The sequence below is a fragment of the Astyanax mexicanus genome, chromosome 6 (genome assembly GCF_023375975.1).
Source record: "Astyanax mexicanus isolate ESR-SI-001 chromosome 6, AstMex3_surface, whole genome shotgun sequence".
Lineage (NCBI taxonomy): Eukaryota > Metazoa > Chordata > Actinopteri > Characiformes > Acestrorhamphidae > Astyanax > Astyanax mexicanus.
Genome location: NC_064413.1, coordinates 13,445,601 through 13,464,934, shown reverse-complemented (window position 1 = coordinate 13,464,934; position 19,334 = coordinate 13,445,601). Strand labels below are relative to the sequence as shown.

Here is a 19,334-nt window from a genome sequence, read left to right as displayed (position 1 = left end):
AACTAAATAATTCATTCATATATTTGGGAAAGAAATCAGGATTAAAACATATTAATTTTAAATAACGACAGAAAAGCATTTATTTTATTTTTTTCAATTAAAACAATGTTATCTTTATTCTTTGTTTCTGATTGGCTCATAAGTTTCTACAAAGTTAGCTAGCCAATGAAAATGCACAATGCAGGTATGTGCAGTGAGTCATGAAGCTGTTCGCGGTATTTTTCACCACAGTCGGCGGCAGTAGTGTTAGAGGGAGCACACAGCTCAGATCTCTCCAGCTTGGTCTGAAATAAAACCGAGTAAAAGTTACTGTAAAGTTGTAAAATTGCTAGAAACACTTAATAACTAGAAATACTTACTGTGAGCTGAAATTGGAGTCTCTGCGCCATTTACACCGTGAAAACGAGCTGTAATATCCCCGAATTGGTAAGCATTGTATATAATCATTGCTAAGCTAACTAGCTAAAATGCTAATCGCTATGGGAAAGCCCAGGTGTGACGTCATCAGGACTCGTGCGTGTTAACTGGAGGAGAGGACAAAAAAGTTGAAGGTAGTCTTCCCTCTCAATCTGCCCTTGCTCCCTGCCTTCCTCCAGCTGCCTCGGCCCTTTCTGGACCTCGGTGGGGTCTGTTGGGTTACGGGTATAGCTCAGGTTTCTCTTCATTTACGTATAAATCTTTCGCCTTTAGTAAAAGATTTCCGTGCAGGGGAACGTTGAGTATTGCTCATTTTTTGAAAGCTTTGCTTTTAGCGAAGCTGCTCATTTCAGTGAAAAAAAAGAGAGAGAGAGAATGAATCAATCAATCAATCAATAAATAAGAAAAAAAATAAGAGTAGGAAGGAACGATGACAAAAGAAAACAGTAAAAGAAAAAAGTTTAAAAGGAATAACGTAAAAGAGTAAAAGACAGACCTTTTTGAACAGTGGCTAGAGTAGGGTGACGTTAAATGGGTGGGACATCTGTTGGCTTCGCTGCTTAGTAGCTACATAGTAAAAAGAAGGGTTATCGCTTTTCTGCCTTTTGGCTAAGATCAGGCGAGATGTCCTCTTTTGGGGACGACAGATACTGCTGCTTTTGCGGCTAATCCCCAGTGGGGAGCTGTTTTTGGGCAGCACACTTGATTAACGCCATGGCTGGGAAGGCGACTAGCACTGGCTTAATCAAAAAAAATAAAAAATCTGTTCTCATCAGTTTGATCGGATCCAAGAGGACGTCGGCTGTGCTTGGGCTTAGTTTTAGAAGGAGTTTAAGGGTGAACATATGTGCAGCAGTAGGTGGCTTGACCGCCGCTGCCGCAGGGGATCCCTTGAGCTCCTTTTTATTTTCTTTTATTTCTTTTAAAGTTTTTTAGTTTAGCTCTCAACCCCTTTGGGATGACGAAGAAAAGGACCTCACTGCCAAAGAAGACACCATCGGCGGTGGCGGTGACGACGACGATCCTTCCCCGGCTGGACGACCCTCTACGGCAGACGGACCAGCTGGTGGACCGGCAGGCTTCAGGACCAGCCGGAGGAAGTTCCATCACTGACAGCGTCGTGGAGTCGGGACCTCGGGGCTCTGCTGGGACCCGGTGGTGGTGGAATGGGGGTCCCGTGTGAGGGCGCCCTCTTTACCGAGCCGGAGGTGAGGGAAGTTCCATCTGCGGGGGCCGTGAAAATCTACAAGATTCAGGCCCCTATATTCTCCACCCCGGCTGAGGCCAGGTGCTCGGCCCAGGGCTCGCCCCCTCGGCCTAATAGAGCGGCACCCCCGGGTCCTGCTCCCTTGAAGACATCAACAGCAATCAAGAGGGGTAGGGAGCAGGACCCAATCAAGACTGAAAAAAAGGTGAGGAAGGCGGGCACCTCCCCTCCGGCGGCGCCCGAGGGAGCCCCTCCAGGACGACCAACTGCTCTCGATCCGGAGGGCCATAGGTGGATAATGGTCTCGTCAGGTTCGGAGGGGGAAGAGTCCTCCGGAGAGTACTCCGAAGAGTAGAGGGGCTCCCTCCGTATCCTTTTAAAAGTTTTTTAACCTTTTTAATTACAGGCCCAGGCACAGCCAAAAAAGAGAAGCGTTTTTTAGATTTGTTTTTTAACCTTTTTTTCATATTGATTAAATGGTTTGTTTTGTTTTGTTTTAAGTGTTTTTAGCGGGGATGTTGAGAGAGTAACCGAGTGTACAAACTTTGACGGTGAAATATTTCTGACCCGTAAAAATAAATAAATAAATAAATAAATCTGTTCTTATCAGTTTAATATCTGATACGCTCTCTATATGAGGGCTACATATTAAATGGATTTTTAGAACAGGGAGCCAGAACAGGAGCTTGCTCCTTCTGCTCCACGCATCAACCTCGTATTGCAGTACCTCCAGGAGCGGTGCACCCTCCTTACAGCGGTGCAAAGAAAGAAGAAACGACTGGGTCGTTGGCTGAGTACTTGAAGAGTGCGTGACTTGTTAGGGGGGAGGGGTCGGTTCTTGTGATTTGTCTTGTTTTTTTTTTAAGTGAATGAATGCATGTTTGTGTTGTTGTTGTTCTTGTTCTATATATTTATTTATTTATTGAATTACGTTGTTTCCGACAGGGGGAGGGTCTTTTTCGAGTGTGTTCCGTTTTTGTTCTTTTTTTTTTATACATTTTTTAATTTGTATTTGATATGTTGTTTAGCTGGTCTCTTTGTGTTGTTTTGTGTCCCTTTGTGCTCTTTAGGCAACCGAGACTGTACCCGCCCAGGCATGACATCAGGAATCGGGCGCGTTAACTGGAGGAAAAGACAAAAAAGTCGACCGTTGCCTTCCCTCTCGAGCTTCCTTCGCTCCCTGCCTTCCTCCAGCTGCCTCGGCCCTTTCTGGACCTCGGAGGGGTTTGTGGAGTTACAGGTATAGCTCGGGTTTCTCTTCATTCACGTATAAATCTTTCGCCTTTTACTAAAGATTTCCGTGGAGGAGAATGTTGACGAGTATATTTTTTGAAGGCTTTGCTTTTAGCAAAGCTGCATATTTTGGTCAATAAAAGAAAGAAAAAAAAAAAAAAGTCAGACCTCTTTGAACAACGGCTAGAGTAGGGAGACATTAAGTGGCTGAGAAATCTGTTGGCTTCGCCGCTCAGTAGCTACGTAGTGAAAAGAACGGCCCCGCAAGCAGGTGGCGGTGTCCGGGTTATCGCTTCTCTGCCTTTTGGCTAAGATCAAGTGTAGTATCTGTTCTTATCAGTTTAATATCGAAGCGTTGAAGGAACGACTTGGCTGTGCTTGGGCATTGTTTTAGAGGAGTTCAGGGGTGAACATATGTGCAGCAGCAGGTGGCCTGACCGCCGCTGCCGCAGGGGGATCCCTTGAACTCCTTCTTTGGTTTTATTTATTTGTTTTTCCTGGCAAAATTTGGGGAGGTCCAGCCGGGGGAGAGAATGGTCCGGGACGAGCTGGGGATCTGGAACGGGCACCGCCAATACATGATAACTTTCAAAGAGGAACAGGGAAGTTCGAGGTACCCCCCCGGCTAATTTTAATCTGGACGGCAGCAAGGGGTGTACCTCTTCTTCAGGGGGCAGCCCGCCTTCTGCCGGGGGTGCCTCAGGTATGGACACCAGGCCGAGGGGTGCAAGGAGATGGTCTGCAAGAACTGCTTGGGGAAGGGGCACCTGGCCAAGAATTGCCAGAACCCCTGCCGCTGCAGGAGCTGTGGCGGGGAGGGACATTTAACCCACTCCATGCGGTCAGGAGCTCTCTCCTTGTTATACAAGAAAGGAGATCCCAAGGATCTAGCTAATTGGAGACCCCTGACCATGCTGTGCGTTGATCTTAAGATCTTCGCCAAGGCCCTGACAGAGCGCCTGAAGAAATCCATGTCGTGCCTGATCCACAGCGACCAGACCTGTGGGGTCCCAGGGAGATCGGCAACCTGGAACCTCCACCTAATCAGGGATGCCATCTCCTGGGTCGGAGACAGAAATGTCCCGCTGGCGCTGGTGAGCATAGATCAGGAAAAGGCTTTCGATCGAGTGGACCACCGCTTCCTCGAGAGGGTGTTGACGACACTAGGGTTTGGGCCCAAGTTCCTCAGATGGCTCTTTACGTTATACGCTGAGGTCGGAAGCCGTGTTTTCATCAACGGCCACCTGAGCGACGTAGTACCGCAAGTGAGTGGAGTACGACAGGGGTGTCCTCTTTCCCCTTTACTCTACGCGCTCTATATAGAGCCACTTGCTGCAGCCATCAGAGCCCACCCAGAGATAGATGGTCTCCCCCTCCCGGGGGGCAGAGGAAAGGGGGTCAAACTGGCCCAGTATGCAGACGACACTACGTTGTTCGTATGCTCGGACCGGTCACTCAGGATTGCCTTAGACATGGTGCAGGCGTTCGGTAGAGCTTCCGGTGCGGCATTGAACCTTGGCAAGTCGGTAGTCAAGTACTTCGGCAGTTGGACAGATCGAAGGGACATTGTGGGGGGTTTGGCCCTCAGCGATGGTCCTTTGAAGATCTTGGGGGTCTCCTTCATGGCAGAAGGGGCTGCCCGAGCCAACTGGGAAGAGTGTTTAGCTCTGGCCAGGCGCAAGATGGGGCTGTGGAAAGCCAGGTCCCTGTCCTTTCTGGGTAAGGTATTGGCATTAAAAGTAGATGTCCTTCCCTCACTGCTGTATTTAGCTCATGTTTACCCCATGCCCCGCTGCATGCGGCGAGGGCTCACTAAAGACGTTTTTAGTCTCGTCTGGGGAGGTAGATATGAGTATGTTAAGAGGGAAGTGATGTACCTGGGAAAGGACAAAGGAGGGAGGGATGTACCTGACTTCCCTCTTAAGCTGGATTGTCTGTTTTCTGCACAGCTCTGTGCACGCCTGGCAGCTCCCCTAGAACACCCCCATCAACCTTTTGTACGGTTGTGGCTGTCCTGGCCAATGCGTACTCTAGTGAGTACGTGGTCCAACTCCTGCCCTAAGGCTGAGACCCTACCGGATCACTTTAAGCACCTGGTAAGATGGAACAGGTCGCTTCAGGTGCAGTCCTATACCGCGGCCCTGGCGAGGGCGGGAGGGAAGAAGAACCAGCCGGAGGTGAGGGAAGTTCCATCTGCGGGGGCCGTGAAGATCTACAGGATCCAGGCCCCTAGATTCTCCACCCCGGCTGAGGCCAGGCGATCGGCCCCGGGCTCGCCCCCTCGGCCTAGTAAGGAGGCACCCCCTGGTCCTGCTCCCTTGCAGACATCAGCGGCAACAAAGAGAGTAAGGGAGCAGGACCAAACAAAAGACAAACCTTCTGAAAGAAAGGTAAGGAAGGCGGGAACCCCCACTGGAGGCCCGTGGAGGCCCCTCTGGGAACACCGCGGTCCCCTGATCCAGAGGACTCCGTGATGTGGATTTCAGACAGCTCACCACCACCCCTCCGAATCCAGGAGGAATATACGTCCAGTTCGGAGGGGGAGGAGTCCTCTGGAGAGGAGTGAGGGGCAATAAGAGGGGCCTCTCATGTCATTTTTAACAATTTTAACTTTTTATCTGTTTTTACAGATGGGCCCAGGCACAGCGATTTTTAAAAGTTAAGTTTTTAAAAAAAAAATGTAGTAATTATTAATATTTCTTATTTTTGTTAGTTTGTTTGTTTTGTTGGTTTGTTTTGTTTTAGTTAATAAATTTGTCTTAATTGATTTTAGTGGGAATCATGAAAATAAGTAACCGCGAATATACATTATTTTGGTGAAAAATTTCTGACCCATGGAAAAAAAAATCTGTCCTTGTGAGGACGGGCTACACTCTGAAAGAGCAGAATGGCCCAATCGAGTGATCACCGGCCGGCCCGAGTGGTGCGGCTTCGGCACACGGTACGAGTTGAGCTGAAGGTGGATGCGGCGGCTGATGTAAAGCAGCGGTTCGGATGGGATTGGGTGGTGCTCCGGATCCTGCGGGACTTCTGTGGATTGGCACCAGCAAAGATTTTCTGCCTGCAGGACTTTGCAGGATCCGGGTTCCTCGACATCACTCTGGCGTCGTACTCCGACTGCACTTCGTTTTTCGATAAGTGCAGTCGGAGGATGGAGGAGGAAGAGGTGCTGCGGGGGCTGCGCCTGGTGCCCTTGTTCGCCATGGACGAGGTGCCAGTGACGGTGCACCTCTATAACCCGTTCGTGGCGGAAGAGGTCATCGGGGCTTTCCTGGGCCGTTACTGCACCTCCGTATTGGCGGCGGAGCGGCTGAAGGGGCGGTACGGAATCTGGACGGGGAAGCGACGGTTCCTGGTCAGGTTGCGGGTGGATCCGGCCGAGCCTGGGGGCCTGCTGCACCCCCCGGGCAGCTTCTCCATCGGGCCCCACCGCGGCTTCCTCCACTACCCGGGCCAGCTACTGTACTGCCGGAGGTGCTCTGTCAGAGCAGGCTCTTCCCCTCAGTAGTGAGGAGGAGTCAGAGGATGGAGATGTGGAGGACGATGGACAGAGGGAGGGGGGCTGGACGAGGGTAGTGGCACGAAAGATGAAGGCCGGGGGGAGGAGAAGGGATGAGGACAACGGGACTTGACCGTTTCCCCCACTTAGCCAGGAAGGGGTCAGGGTATAGTTTAGGTTGTGGGTGCAGGGCTGGTGGTTTGGGGGAGGGGGGCTGTGCTTGGGCGGGGGTCCTTTTTGTGGGATGTTTGACTCTGTGGGACTGTGTTGGGGGGGTGGGTCTAGCGGGTGGGGGGTTGTGGGACTGCTTTGTGGGGTTTGGGGGTGTGGGACTATGTTGGGCTTGGGGTAGGTTTGGCGGGTGGGGAGTTTGCGGGACTGCTTTGTGGGGTCTGTGGGGGTGTGGGACTCTGTTGGGCAGGGGGTGGGTTTTTGTGTGTGGGGGGTTTGTGGGACTGCTTTGCGGGGTTTGTGGGTGTGTGGGACTTTGTTGGGCTGGGGGTGTTTTTTGTGGGTGGGGGGTTTGTGGGACTGCTTTGTGGGGTTTGTGGGTGTGTGGGACTTTGTTGGGCTTGGGGTGGGTATGTGGGGGTGGGAGAGTGGGTGGGCAGGGGGCGGGGGAGGTGGGTCTGGGTGAGTTTAGGGATGGGTTCCGGTTTCTTTTGTGTATTGGGTGGGTGTGGAGGTTTTTCTTCTAGGTTTAATGTGTAATTTTACTGTGGCATCCCTCAATGTGAGGGGATTGAGGCAACGGAGCAGGCGGGCATCTGTGTTTCTCAGTTTGAAGTCCTTTCAGTTTAATGTTTTAATTTTGCAAGAATGCCATTTAAGCTCCTCCGAGGATGCCCGCCTGTTCCAGAGGGAGTGGAGGTGGGGGCCCTCGGTGTGGGGGGTGGAAGACGGGAGGGGGGATCGGGTGGGAATCCTCTTTAGGTCGTGGGACTTTACGGTTACTGCCACCTAGTCTCCGGTGCCGGGGAGGGTCCTTAGCATGGACGGGGAGTGGAGGGGGGAGAGGTTTAGGATTGTGGGGGTCTACGCTCCTTGCGCGGTGGGGGAGAGGCGGGGCTTTTTTAAACTGCTACAGCCTCTGCTTTACACCAACAGGGTGCTGGTCGACCCGGATAGGGGGAGGGGGGAGGAACTGGTCCGGGTGATGGCCGCAGCGGGGCTAGTGGATGCCTTTAGGGTGGTGGAGCCACGGGCGGAGGGTGCCACCTGGAGCAATTCCAGGGGGGACGCCTCTCGCCTGGACCTCTATGTGGCAGACGGGAGGCAGGTCTTGGGCTGCGGTCGGATCCCCTTCTGGGCCTCAGATCACTGTCTGGTGCGGGTGGAGCTCTTGGTGGAGGGGGTGCAGAGGGGCCGGGGGTTCTGGAGGCTTAACACCTCCGTCCTCCAAGACCCCGCATTCCTCGAGGTCTTCCGCCTTCTCTTCCCATCTTGGAAGAGGCTGAGGCCACTGTATGGGACCCAGGCGGAGCGGTGGGAAGACCTCAAAAAGAGGATCGCCGCTCTAGGCCAGTGGTGGGGACAGGAGCAGGTAAGGAGGGCTAGGGAAGAGGTCAGGTGTTTGACGCTGGACCTCCATGCGGCCTGGCGCGTGGGGAACCGGGAGGGTCTTGTTCGGGTGAGCGAGGCTCTCAGGGGCCACTATGATGCGCAAGCACGTAGTTTCTGCGTCCAGGCCCGCTGCCAGAGGCTGCGGCAGGACGAACGTCCGACGCGCTACTTTTTTAGTAGCGTGAGGCAGAAGCAGAAGCGAGACCACATTGGTGGTCTCAGGTGGGGGGATCAGGTCCACACGTCCGTGGACGGTATGCTGGATGCAGCTGCCGCCCACTTTGCGGACCTGTTCCAGGCCGGAGAGGCGCTAGGAAGTGTGGCACAGCCCTTCCTGGATGCCGTAGAGGGGCGCTTGTGCGAGGAGGATAGGGCCCTTCTGGAGGCGGCAGTCACCCCCGCAGAGGTAGAGAGCGCTATGCTCTCTCTCAGGTGCGGTGTGGCCCCCGGGGGTTACGGGCTGCCTGTGGAGCTCTATCGTAGCCTCTGGCCCCTCTTGGGCCCTGAGTTGGTGGAGGTGTACCTAGAGGCCAGAGGGATGGGCACCTTGCCCCCCTCCGTTCGGACGGGGCACATCACCCTTCTGTACAAGAAGGGTGAAAGGACTGACCTGGCGAACTGGAGGCCGATTACGTTGCTGACAGCGGATTGTAAAATCTACGCCAAGGTCTTGGTCCGACGCCTCAAAGGAGTTGTGGCTTCTCTGGTCCGTCCAGACCAAACGTGTGGAGTACCCGGTCGTACAGGCAGCATGAACCTGGCCCTCATCAGAGATGCGATCGCCTGGGCACAACAGCGACGGGTACCTCTTGCGGTCTTGAGTCTGGACCAGGAGAAAGCGTTTGACCGGGTCAACCACAATTTCCTCTTTGCAGCTCTGCAGAGGATGGGGTGTGGCCCGGCCTTCCTAGCCTCAGTACGCCTCCTTTACACAGGAGTGGTAAGTAGGGTGCGGGTGAACGGCTACTTTTCGGCCGCGGTTGAGCAGAGGGGGGGTGTCAGACAGGGGTGCCCCTTGTCGCCTCTGCTCTACGTCCTGTACCTTGAGATGCTGGTGGAGAGGCTGCGGAGTGAGCCAACCTTCGGGGGGCTGCACATCCCGGGAGGAAGGGGGGTGTGCGCAAAAGTGTCGGTTTATGCCGACGACGCCACCCTCTTCCTGGGCTCGGACCAGGACTTCGAGGTGGCAGGACGGACACGGGAGCCCGCATCAACCAGGCCAAATCGGCCGCTCTGTACGTGGGGAGTTGGGCCGGACGAGTCGATGTCCCTTGGGGGTTCTCTCTCTGTGAGGGTGGCCTAAAAATCCTTGGGGTCACTTTCTGGAGGGAGGACGCCGCCCAGAAAAACTGGGATGCGGCCCTTGCCAGAGTGCAGGCTAAGGCAGCACGCTGGAGCGTCAGAGATCTTTCGCTGACCGGCCGGGTCCTTGTGGCAAAAACTGACCTGCTGCCGACCCTGCACCACCTGGCGTACGTCTTCCCTGTCCCATTTGTTACGGTAAGGAGGGTGGAGAGGTGTTTGTTTGCCTTCATCTGGGGCGGGAGGTGCGAGCAAGTCGCCAGAGCGACCATGTACCTCCCGATCGCCAGGGGAGGCAGGGGGGTGCTGTGTGTGCCGGCGAAGGCCACTGCTTTGTTCGTGTCCTTCGCGGCGAGGCTGGTGGAGGGCCAGGTCGGGCACCACGCCTCCTTGTTTGCCAAGTTTTGGCTAGGGTTCACCCTTAGGAGGGTGGTCCCCTGGGAGGGCACGGCGCCATGGTCCTGCGACCGACCCTGGCACTACGCCAGGGCCGCCGACTTCGTGCGGGATAGCCCCTGGTGCACGCAAGACGGCGCGGTACTGGACCACAGGCGCCTCTACGCGAGGTGGAGGGACGGTAACGGTGAGGCGATCCGCCCGCTGCATGCTCCGGACGTCAGCTGGGCGGCCTTGCAGCCCGCCTGGATAGACGGGGCCAGCAAAGACTGGCTGGCCGCGCTGGACCGCCTCGCGGTTAGGGAGCGCCTACATAGGCAGGGTGTGAGCCACACCTCCGCTTGCCCCATGGCCTGCGGAGGGGAGGAGACCGTAGGGCACGCCATGTGGTCATGCCCCGTCGCGGCGCGCTTTTGGAGAGCAGTCGCTGAACGGTGGCTGGCCACGGGCTCGGACACCGCCCTCACCAGAGACCTGGTGTTGTACGGGCGGGGTCTCGCCAGTGTCGCACCGAGGGAGGCCAGGCCCCTGTGGACGATGGTCTCCGTAGCGAAGTGTGTGCTGTGGGGCACTCGGTGCGAGTGCCTCCGCATGGCCGATCCGCGACCCGACACGAGGCACCTCCTCCTGGCTTTCCGGGGCAGGCTCGCCACAGTCGAGCAGGCCGGGCGGGAGCCAGGAGAGGGCATAATCAGGGTCAGGGTCGGAGGCAGAGGGCAGGGGGGAGGTTTCGCCGGCATGACGGTGATGGGGAGGCCCTGGTGGCCGCGCAGGTAGTGGGGCAAAGAGGGACCTTGCGCTTTTCTGGCCTCTGTCCCCCTCTCGCTTCTGCGGACGCGCTGGGTGGCACTGTCGGGTGATCGGAGACTGGGGGGTGGTGGGTGGGTTTTCACGGGCGAAGGGGTAGGGTGGGATTAGGGAAGGGATGTGGGGGGCGGTCCCGGCCTCCCTGTTTCCTCATTTTCATTTTGGGGTTTGGTTTTATGGTTTGGTTGGTTTTGTTTGCCGTTGGGAAAGGTGGGTTTTGTTTTTGTGATCTGTGTTTGGGGGGAGTGGGGTGTGGGAATGTGTTATGCGGGTGGGTGCTCTTGAGTGGGTAGTGGGAAGGTGTTGAGTGTGAGGGATTTGCGGGCGGGTTAGTGGGATTCTGTTTGGGGGGGGGAGTTATGTGGGGGTAGTTGGTGGTGGGAAGGCAAGGTTTTTGTCTGTGTGTTCTGCAAATATGTGGAAGTTTGAATAAAGCGCTGGCATTTCAAAAGAAAAAAAAAATCTGTTCTTATCAGTTTAATATCTGATACGCCCTCTATATGAGGGCTACATATTAAATGGATTTTTAGAACAGGGTGCCGTTTATGAAATCATACAGAGATTGGGAGCAGCGTTGGGCTGCGGGTCCCTCTCTCTGGAGCGGCTCACACTACAACAGAGCCGACGGTGTTGCCATTTTAATTAAAAAAACCCATATCTTGGTGAAGGGCAGCACAGTGGTGAGAGACGGACGGGCTCTTTTAGCAAATAGGACTTTTTTAGGGACAGACTTTAACATTTTAAAATTTATGGTTTTAATGATAAAAATGACAGGTACGACCTTTTAGAGGACCTGCAGCCCCACATGCTAGGGAGGGAACCTTTAGTAGTGGGAGGGGATTTTAACTGTGTTTTAACTAGGAATGATAGGAAAGGGAAGGGGGATGATTATAAATTAGATAAGACATCGTTTTTATTACAAGGGTTAGTTAAGGATTTTAAATTAGTCGACTGTTTTAAAAAAACGCATCCAGGGGAGGAGGGCTTCACCTGGTTTAGTGGACTACATTTTTACGAGAGACTGCCCGCCAAACGATGCTACATTATCCCCCATGTTCTTTTCTGACCATCTTATGCTCTCCTGCACCCTGTCTTTCCCCACCAGTGTGACTGTAGGGGGAGGGCTGTGGAGACTGAACTGCTCCCTGTTACAAGATAAAGAGATAGTTAGGAGTTACAGGGAGCAGTACAGTCTCTGGCAGACCCTCCAAGACTGTTACGATTCACGGGCACAGTGGTGGGAGATGGTGAAATTAAGGACAAAGACTTTTTTAAGAAAATTGGGAAAGAGAAAAAGAATAGGGAAAGACGGCGCATGATGGGGCTGCAAAAGAGACTACAGCGGTATTTTAACCTTTTAGCCAACGGCATTGATTTTAGTAAAGAAATAAAAGAAATAAAAGAGGAAATGTCAGTTTTAAACGCAATAAAAAGTAAAGCAACTATTTTAAGAAGCCGAGAACAGGAAGTCGAGGAAGGAGAAAAGTGTACACGTTATTTTTTTAAGAAGATTTTATCTAGGGGAGGGGAAATCGTAAAATTAACAAAAGAGGGGAGGGAGGAAAAAACAACAGGTGGGATTTTAAAAGTAACTGAGAACTTTTATGAAGAATTATATAATGTTAAGGAAGTGTTCCCCGGGACAATTATAGAGGTTTTAGAATTTTTAGACAAAACAATAAACAGTCAAGAGGTTTTAACAGGAGATTTTAATGGTACAGAAGCTTTTAAATGTTTTAAAAAAGGAAAGTGCCCGGGAGAGGATGGACTCCCCGTGGAATTTTACTTGACCTTTTGGGACATTTTAGCAACGGACATTTTAGCAACGGACATTTTGACTGTTTTTAACGAATTTGAACATTTTGACCGACTTCCAGACAGTTTCAGAACAGGGATAGTTAGCTTACTGTATAAGAAGGGCGACAAGACAGACTTAAAAAACTGGCGACCGATTACACTTTTAAACGTTGATTGTAAGCTTTTTAGTAAGATTTTATCCAGACGTATGTCTTTGGTTTTAGAGGACGTGATCCACCCGGATCAAGCCTGCGCCGTGCCCGGAAGGAAGATCACAGACAGCCTAGTGTTGGTTAGAGATGCCATCTGTTTTGCGAGAGACAGAAACATTCGACTGATAGTTCTAAATTTAGATTTTGAGAAAGCTTTTGATCGGGTCTCGCACCAGTACCTGTTCCAGGTAGTGCTAAAAATGGGGTTCCCAGGGAGGTTCATTAAGTGGGTGGAGCTGCTTTATAAAGACATTAGCAGCAAAATTCGTGTAAATGGGCACCTCACAAAAGCAATCAGTGTACGCTCTGGCGTCCGCCAAGGGTGTTCGTTATCTCCGCTTCTGTACGTGGCATGTATAGAGCCGCTGGCGCAGATCTTGAGAAAGGACAAATGGATCAAAGGACTAGACTTGCCAGGTGGACTGACGGCGACCTGTACACTTTTTATGGACGACGTCACGCTTTTATGTTCTGACTTTTTATCGGTCCAAAGAGCATTGGACGTGACTGACTGGTTTGGGAGGGCATCGGGCGCTAAGCTCAATAGGAGCAAGTCCGAGGCCCAGCTCTTTGGGCCTAGAGGGAACATCGACGTGAACCTGGACGTAGATTTTAAAGTAACGGACATAAAAATTTTAGGTTTGAAATTCGACAAAGAGGGTGGTGGACGGGGCAACTGGACTGACGCTTTAGCTAGGGTCAGACAGCGTTTGGGATTTTGGGGACTAAGACAGTTGACGATGGAGGGCAAAATTTTAATTATCAAAGCTGTATTTTTTCCCTTGCTTTAATTATTGTGTTCTGTTTTTAGTCCCCCGAGACGTTTTTTTTTTTTAGGTTTGGACCGGGCGATCTTTTATTTCTTGTGGGGGTCCAAGTGGGAGCGGCTGAGGAGGACGGAGGTGAAGAAGAGAAAGGAGAATGGAGGGAAGGGGCTCCCAGACCCCCACCTGTTTTTAGGAAGCAAGTTCGCTGCTTTACACATAAAGTATGCAACAGACCCCTCCAGACAAAACAAGACGGCGGTGATGGCAAGGTTCTGGATGGGGTCGTACTTGCAAAGTTTAAAGATTTTAAAGCCCGATCGTACAACCCCAGTCTCTTTTACCCTGCCCACTGAATATGGTTTTATCAGAAAGTTTTTAAAGAAATATCTTTTAGAAAGTGAAGTTGTCACCATTTTAACTAATGCCAAGTGTCTTGTCTCTCTTGTGCAGGACCGGGAGGAGGTGAGCCCAGTTCCCGGCCTCACACTCGGTGAGGCCAAACAAGTTTGGAGGAACGCCGCCCACCCCGCTCTTCAGAACAAGCACAAAGACCTGTCGTGGATGGCTGCCCATGAGATCCTCCCGGTCAGGGCCGTGATGCACTCCCGGGGCATGGCGAGGAACCCCATCTGCCCGCGGCCAGGGTGTGGCGAGCCCGAGACCATGCGGCATGTGCTCTGGGAGTGCAGCGTGGCGAGGGACCTGTGGGCCTTAACCGGCCCCCTGCAATGCCCGTGCCTGCCAGCAGGGGATGTCCTGCCAGCGTTTTACCGGCTAGCGGTAAACGGGGTGGGCCAGGGCCTCGACAAGATACCAGCAGCCGACTTCACAGCGCTCTGGTCCACCCTGAATCACGTGAAGGCCGCCATTTGGACCTCCCGCAACCTGCTGGTGGGGAAGCGCGTGACGGTGCCCCTGCACGCACTGTCGGCGCTGGTTACATCTTCGCTGCAGGGGACACCGCACAGCGACATTCGGAGGAGGGGGCAGGGGTCTCACGCAGGGGGGTCCAGACCACCACGGCGCCTGGCTCCCGTAGATGCATCCTGTTAACACGGACACAGTAAAAGGAGCAGCGGGCACAGGGGAGGATCTCCGCTGAGCCCAGAAACGACAGAGGCGTCTCTTCTGAGGAGCGGGGTGGAGCCCGCTTGATAGGGGCTCACTCCGGTTCTGTACAAAGGACAATTTTAACCGATTTTATGGACTATCACGATTCCGTTTTTTAACAGTTTTTTTCATGAACTTTTAAAACACGAACTTGCAAAACAATAGACCTATTTCCCAAAACACACACAAACGCACACAAAGAAAATGACAGCAATGTGGAAAAAAATAAATAAATAAATAAAATAAAATAAAATATAACAAAATGAAGTTGTCAATGGTGTAAAGAAGGTGTTTTTTATCATGTTTTATTGTACTCTATTTTATTTATATATTTATTGCAACAACGCCTTTAAATGGAGTTTAATAAAGACATGGGGAAGGGAAAACAATGGTTTTGAAGCAAAATGAAAACATGATTTTAAGGGAATGTGATGTCTATTTGGTTTGATTGATGATGTGTTTTAAAATGTATGTTTTATGTAAATCTCGTGCACTTTGCTTTTATGTAAAAATGTCTCACTTGGATTTTAAAATGTATGGTGACAATAAAAACTTTTTCAAAAGAAAAAATCTGTTCTTATCAGTTTCTTGAAGAGGACGTCGGCTGTGCTTGGGCTTAGTTTTAGAAGGAGTTCAGGGGTGAACATATGTGCAGCAGTAGGTGGCTTGACCGCCGCTGCCGCAGGGGATCCCTTGAACTCCTGTTATTTTTTATTTATTTGTTTTCATCCTTTTTAGTTTAGTCCTCAGCCCACCCGGACAACGACGGCAGAGCAGCCCGGCTGGACAATCCTGGCGAGCGGACGGACTGGCCCACGGACCTGCCTGCTTTGGGACTTGCCTGGAGGAGCGGACGACGCCATGGACTAGGGACCTCGGGGTTCTGCGGGGCAGGACGAGCCTCGGGCGGCAGCTCCAGCGGCTGGGATATCCCCTTCATTGGAGCCCGGTGTTGGGGTAGACGGAGGTGTGCCCCACACCATACGGTTCCAGTGGAGGGACCCGGATGGCGGGGCCCTCTTTACTGAGCGGGTCCCGTACATCCGGGAGGTCCTTTTTACCGCGCTGGGGCTAAAACCTGACGATCTCGTCTGCGCCCAGCGTAACAATGCGCTGAGGTTCTTTGATGTCACATTGGCGTCTGAGGCAAATTACGGGCGGGTCCTGGGGCTTGGGCGGGTCCTGGGTGACCATCCGCTGGGGAGACATTACACTATGGTCTCCATGTGGGTGTTGAACCGGCGGATGGTCACGGTACATGTTTTTAATCCTTTTGTATCGGCTGAGTCTGTCCGCTGCTTTTTAGCGCAATTCGGAGAGGTCCAGCCGGGGGAAAGAATGGTCTGGGATGAGCTGGGGATTTGGAACGGGCGCCGTCAATTTATGGTAACCTTCAAAGAAGATCAAGGAAGTTTGAGGTACCCCCCGGCTAATTTTACACTGGATGGAAGCAAGGGGTACCTCTTCTTCAGGGGACAGCCCACCTTCTGTCGGGGGTGCCTCAAGTACGGACACCAGGCCGAGGGGTGCAAAGACTTGGAGTGCAAGAACTGCTTGGGGAAGGGGCACCTGGCCAGGAACTGCCAGAACCCCGCCGCTGCAGGAGCTGTGGCGTGGAGGGACATTTGGCCCACTCCTGTCCTAGTCGGGCACCATCCTACGCCACCGTGCTGGCTGGGGCAGGGGTGGGCAGAAGAAGGGAGGTGGCTACTGGGAATGGAGAAGAAGAGCCCAGTTTACCTGTGGAGGCCGTGGCCACCTCCTCTCCCATCGTGGCCAGGCGCCCCACCCTGAGCTCGACCCCTCGGCCCAACTTGCAGGCGCCCCCCACCATCCCCTCTGGAAAGCGGCCGAGGGAGCGAGAGGAGAGGTCGAAGAAGAGGAAGAAGGCGGGCTCCCCTGTGGCGGCGCCCGTGGGAGCTCCTCCTCGTTCAGCCCTGCCCCCCAAACCAGAAGAAGCCAGCCTGCCCTTGTCCGAGGATATCCCACCACAACCATCTGGGTCCGAGGACACCCTGCCACCACCGCAGGAGTACGGGGGCAGGGAGGCCCCCCAACGAGTCGGCATACTTGGAGGGGGTGGCTCCTCTCCCCGTTGACAAGAGGAGAGGTTCAGAGAGGGGCTCCCCTGTTTTAGAAGAGTTTTAATTGTCTTTTACTTGGTTTTAATCCCCTTTTTATCTTTTTATGGCAGATTTTACTGTTTTAACCATCAACGTCAGAGGGCTTCGAAACGCGGTTAAGAGGGCAGCAGTGTTCCAGGATCTGGCATCTATCTCCCCGACCATCTGCTGTTTGCAGGAGGTTCACCTGCGGGACCAGAGGGACGAGGCTCTTTTCTCACAACAGTGGGCAAGAGGTAGGGCCTACTGGAGCGTGGGTGGCGTCCATTCCTCGGGTGTGGGAATCCTTCTTGGAGACCGCACTTTTGAGAAGGTAAGCCCGTTTACCATCCATCAAGGCAGAGCGTTGGGCTTAGACGCCACTTGGAGAGGCCAGAACATTAGAGTTTTGTGCATCTACGCTCCAGTAGATGCCTCGTCCCGTATTAACTTTTTAGAAGTTCTGGCCCCCTTTTGTGTGTCAAATAGGCACTTAATAGTGGCAGGTGATTTTAATATAAATTTAGAGGGGGGTGATGATGTCAGCCGGAAACACTTCCAGAAGTTGTCCAGCGACTTCAGTCTTACTGACGGTTTTAAAATTTGCAACCCCGGAAATCCGGGCCGTACCTGGCATAACACTAGAGGGGCACAAAGCCGCCTAGATTATATATTAGTGTCCCCCACTATAGTTGTTAAAAAGGCCTCCTTGACCCCACGGTGGTTCTCAGATCACATGATGGTAGAGGCCACAGTCTCCATTAACGCCCCCTCCATTTGTAGAGGGTATTGGAAACTGAACGTGGAGGTCCTGGAGGAAAGAGAGTATCAGACTCTCTTTAGGGATCACTTCGCAGTCTGGTCAGACTGCAAGGGTGACTTTGCTTCTCCAGCTGCATGGTGGGAGCACATCAAAGAGAGAATTCGTGCTCTTACAAACCACTATTGCAGACGCCGCAAAGCCGAAAAGCTGAAGCGGGTAAGGGATTTGGAGAAGCAATTGAAGGAACAATACATTAACTTTAACAACGGAGGGACGCTGGACCTAGATAAAGTGCAGGCCCTTAGAGCCGGGCTCAGGGTACTGCACGAAAGGTCGGCAGCTGATAGCCTGTTTAATGCTAGGGTTCAGATGGCAGAGGAGAACGAAACATGTTCTGCCTCCTTTTTTCAAAGGGTTCGGCAGGCCCGAGAGGAGAGATGTTTTACATCTCTCATAGACTCGGAAGGTAGGACCTGTTCGGACCCGGCCCGGATGATGGAGGTTGCACATAGTTTTTATTCTAATCTCTTTAATAAACGTAGCACAGATCATGAAATAGGGGAGCAATTTTTGTCGCACCTAGAGACACGCCTTCCGAGCACGGCTCGGGACAGCCTAGAGACCCCCTTTAGTCTGACAGAACTGACCGGTGTACTTGGCAAAATGAACCGGCAAAAGGTCCCGGGCTTAGATGGGCTCCCAGTAGAATTTTATTCTACGTTTTGGGATGTCCTCGGCCCGGTGATGGTGGAGGTAGCCGAGGACGTGCACCGACAGGGCAGGCTCACAGAGAGCATGCGGTCAGGAGCTCTCTCCTTGTTATACAAGAAAGGAGATCCCAAGGATCTAGCTAATTGGAAACCCCCGACCATGCTGTGCGTTGATCTTAAGATCTTTGCAAAGGCCCTGACAGAGCGCCTGAAGAAATCCATGTCGTGCCTGATCCACAGCGACCAGACCTGTGGGGTCCCAGGGAGATCGGCAACCTGGAACTTCCACCTACTCAGGGATGCCATCTCCTGGGTCGAAGACAGAAATGTCCCGCTGGCGCTGGTGAGCCTAGATCAGGGAAAGGCTTTCGACCGAGTAGACCACCGCTTCCTCGAGAGGGTGTTGACAACACTAGGGTTTTGGCCCAAGTTCCTCAGATGGCTCTTTACGTTATACGCTGAGGTTGGAAGCCGTGTTTCCATCAACGGCCACCTGAGCGACTTAGTACCGCAAGTGAGTGGAGTACGACAGGGGTGTCCTCTTTCCCCTTTACTCTACGCGCTCTATATAGAGCCACTTGCTGCAGCCATCAGATCCCACCCAGAGATAGATGGTCTCCCCCTCCCGGGGGGCGGAGGAAAAGTGGTCAAACTGGCCCAGTATGCAGACGACACTACGTTGTTCGTATGCTCGGACCGGTCACTCAGGATTGCCTTAGACATGGTGCAGGCGTTCGGTAGAGCTTCCGGTGCGGCATTGAACCTTGGCAAGTCGGTAGTCAAGTACTTCGCCAGTTGGACAGATCGAAGGGACATTGTAGGGGGTTTGGCCCTCAGCGATGGTCCTCTGAAGATCTTGGGGGTCTCCTTCATGGCAGAAGGGGCTGCCCGAGCCAACTGGGAAGAGCGTTTAGCTCTGGCCAGGCGCAAGATGGGGCTGTGGAAAGCCAGGTCCCTGTCCTTTCTGGGTAAGGTATTGGCATTAAAAGTAGATGTCCTTCTCTCACTGCTGTATTTAGCTCATGTCTACCCCATGCCCCGCTGCATGCGGCGAGGGCTCAATAAAGACGTTTTTAGTCTCGTCTGGGGTGGTAGATATGAGTATGTTAAGAGGGAAGTGATGTACCTGGGAAAGGACAAGGGAGGGAGGGATGTACCTGACTTCCCTCTTAAGCTGGATTGTCTGTTTTCTGCACAGCTCTGTGCACGCCTGGCAGCTCCCCTAGAACACTCCCATCAATATTTTGTACGGTTGTGGCTGTCCTGGCCAATGCGTACTCTAGTGAGTACGTGGTCCAACTCCTGCCCTAAGGCTGAGACCCTACCGGATCACTATAAGCACCTGGCAAAACGGAACAGGTCGCTTCCGGTGGGGTTGAAGCCCGAGACCTTTGTTAGGCACCGAGCTTTGTATAAAGCTGTTCTGGATGCCCGAGGTACTCGCTCTGT

At 52.8% G+C, this 19,334-nt stretch overlaps 3 non-coding genes and 3 pseudogenes across 3 annotated transcripts; all 6 read left to right on the top strand.

Moving 5' to 3' along the window:
* The first annotated feature begins 646 nt into the window (after positions 1 to 646).
* LOC125802839 (U5 spliceosomal RNA) lies at positions 647 to 759 on the top strand. The gene has a single exon (XR_007439891.1). It is a non-coding gene; the product is annotated as a U5 spliceosomal RNA (small nuclear RNA).
* Positions 760 to 2,180: 1,421 nt separating this feature from the next.
* LOC125802637 (U2 spliceosomal RNA) lies at positions 2,181 to 2,373 on the top strand. Its single transcript, XR_007439722.1, has one exon. It is a non-coding gene; the product is annotated as a U2 spliceosomal RNA (small nuclear RNA).
* Positions 2,374 to 2,868: 495 nt separating this feature from the next.
* LOC125802837 (U5 spliceosomal RNA) lies at positions 2,869 to 2,979 on the top strand. Its single transcript, XR_007439889.1, has one exon. It is a non-coding gene; the product is annotated as a U5 spliceosomal RNA (small nuclear RNA).
* Positions 2,980 to 3,145: 166 nt separating this feature from the next.
* Positions 3,146 to 3,316, top strand: LOC125802650 (U2 spliceosomal RNA; annotated as a pseudogene).
* Positions 3,317 to 7,347: 4,031 nt separating this feature from the next.
* LOC125802435 (uncharacterized) lies at positions 7,348 to 14,812 on the top strand (annotated as a pseudogene).
* Positions 10,862 to 11,030, top strand: LOC125802671 (U2 spliceosomal RNA; annotated as a pseudogene).
* Positions 14,813 to 19,334: the final 4,522 nt, after the last annotated feature.